The sequence below is a fragment of the Mandrillus leucophaeus genome, unplaced genomic scaffold (assembly GCF_000951045.1).
Source record: "Mandrillus leucophaeus isolate KB7577 unplaced genomic scaffold, Mleu.le_1.0 Scaffold325, whole genome shotgun sequence".
In the NCBI taxonomy this organism is placed as follows: domain Eukaryota; kingdom Metazoa; phylum Chordata; class Mammalia; order Primates; family Cercopithecidae; genus Mandrillus; species Mandrillus leucophaeus.
Window position 1 is genome coordinate 1838361 of NW_012103421.1, and position 2724 is coordinate 1841084.

The window sequence follows — 2724 nt, forward strand, 5'->3', positions numbered from 1 at the left end:
CCAGGCAGAATGCCCCCTCTGTAATAAACTAACAGATGGTCTCTGCAGTGGGATGGGGCCTCTCCACCCTTGGGGCCCCCAGAGGGTCCTTGCTCAGCAGTGCCCCATTGTCCCAGGAGTTGGTCCAAGGCTCTTAGCCTGGCTAGCACCAGCCCACACACCCCACAGCTCGCCACCATGTCGTGCCTCTGGCCCCACTGGCCATCCGCACTACCCGCTGGCTTGCAGCCTCGCCGGCTCACCGGGGCCTCTGGGCGGAGCGTCGGCCACGCGCTGTTAGCATGCGTCCTCACAGGTGCACATCTCAGTATCCTCAACACCAAACGCTTCATCCACTGCTGGGCCCAGGGACCTAGCAGGGCGGCTCAGGAGACACTAGCTGGGACCATTTTTCCCCTTGCTGGAGTCCAGTCCACCTGGGGTCGGCTGACATCTCCGAGATGCCAGTCCGCTGGAAAGCAGGTGATAACCCCAGGTGCCAGGTCCAGGTTGACCGTGGCCCCCCACCAGCTGGGCGGCTTCTGAGGGCAAGGGTGTCTGCCTGCTTGGGCTTCTGTGTTCGGGCTTAGAAACCCCTCAGATGAAGGGCTCTAAATGGGTGGGAAGGCGGGGCTGAGGGGGCGGCCACTCATTTGTGGCCATCAGGCAGACCCTGCTTGGGGGAGGTTCTGCAAGGGCCAGGGTCCTGATATATTTGGTGACAGAAAAGGTGGGAATTCCAATCCCGCCCACCGAGAACCACAGAACCCTGCTGCCTCTGTAAAGCGGGGTGGGGCCCGTCTACCTTGCAGGGAGCTGGGAGGAGAAAATGCACCCTGGGTGAGAGCCTGGGGAAGCATCCTTCATTTGGGTCCAGGCTCAGATGCCACCTTCTTGGAGGGGCCTTGCTGCGGAGGTCGCTGTTTAGCACATCCCCTGGCTCCGTTTCCTGTAAGACTTGGACCTATCTAAAATTATTTGTCCCAGTATCCCTTTCCTACTTACAGCGGCTCCATCTCCCGCATGGCTGCGTGCTCCAGAGTATCTGGGGAATGACTGGGCCCTCCCCTCCAACAGGCCTAATTCAGTCCCCCATGCCATGCAGGACCAGGGCACACAAGAATGGTGAAGTCCTGGGGCAGCTGTCACCGTGGCCTCCGCAGGTTCAGTGTCAGGAGACCCAGTTTCTGACCTGGTTCCACTGCTCAGCTTTGAGGTCAGGGCCTAGAGGGATGGTGCCACGTTGGAGATGGGCCTCCAGGGACGGTGCCACGTTGGAGACGGGGTTCCAGGGATGGTGCCACGTTAGAGACAGGCAAGTCTGGGCCAAAGGAGGAGGGCCCAGGGTGGCCAGGGCAGGGCCCAGTGAGGTGCTGCTCTGAGGAGGTGGAGAGTGGGCACTTGGGCAGGGGACACTTGGAGAGTAAGGATGAGGCCCATCTGGGTACCTGTGTATAGGGAGTGTTGACGAAAAAAAGCACAACACTGTAAAATATTTGAAGAGATTTATTCCGAGCAAATGTGAGGACTGTGACCTGGGAAACCGCCTCAGCAGGTCCTGAGAATATGTGAGCAAGGTGGGTGGGTAACAACTTGGTTTTATACTTTTTTTTTTTTTAATTTTCAATTTTTTCTGTAGAGGCAGGGTCTCGTCATGTTGCCCAGGCTGATCTCAAGCTCTTCGGCCCAAGCGATGCTCCCACCTTGGCCCCCGAATATGCTGGGATTATAAGCAACAGTCACCATGCCCGGCCTGGTTTTACAGATTTTACAGAGACAGATGTTACAGTCCAAAACCATAAATCGACACATGTGAGGTATACACTGGATCAGCCTGGAAACAGGGTTGGCAGGGGCGGCTTCCAGGTCATAGGGGTTCAAAGATTTCCTGATTGGCAAGTGGTTAAGTTTTGCCTAAAGAGTTGAAGTGGGATTACTCACGCCTGTAATCCCAGCACTTTGGAAGGCTGAGGCAGGCAGATTACCTGAGGTCAGGAGCTTGAAACCAGCCTGGCCAACATAGTGAAACGCCATCTCTACTAAAAATACTATATATATATATATATATATATGTTAGCCAGGCGTGGTAGCATACGCCTGTAATCCCAGTTACTCGGGAGGCTGAGGCAGGAGAATCGCTTGAACCCAGGAGACACAGGTTGCAGTGAGCCGAGAACACGCCACTGCACTCCAGCCTGGGCCACAGAGCCAGACTGTGTCTCAAAAACAAAAAAAAACAAAAAAAAACAAAGAGCTGATGTGAGTGGCCAAAAAGTGCCCGACCTCCTAGGGAAGGAGCTTCTCTAGAAAATGTGAATTTCGCCCCCTCAAGAGACAGCTGTACAGGGCCATATCAAAACCTGTGAAAGGAATATATTTTGGGATGGAATACTTTGCCTGCCTTCGGGCCAGATGTCTGCCACGTGAGGCTGTGCCAGGGTGAGGTTGGAATTCGGGATCTGGAGGCTACAGAGCCATCGGTGAGGCCTGAGTCTAAGCACAGCGCTCAGAGGGAGAGGGCGGAGCAGGTCCGACCCCCTTTGCCGCAGGGCCTGAGCTGGTTTTCCAGGCTTCTCTGGAAGCCCTGAGGAGGAGCGGAGGGTCCATTCGGTGGGCTGGGGACTTTGAATTTAAGCTTGGTGTGCAAGAGGCTTCCAGGCAGGAGGTCTGGGAGCGTCTCGGAGGGGGCGACGGGGCGCCGGGAGGAGCAGGTGCAGGAGCCCAGGGCGCAGCGCCCCGCGTAGG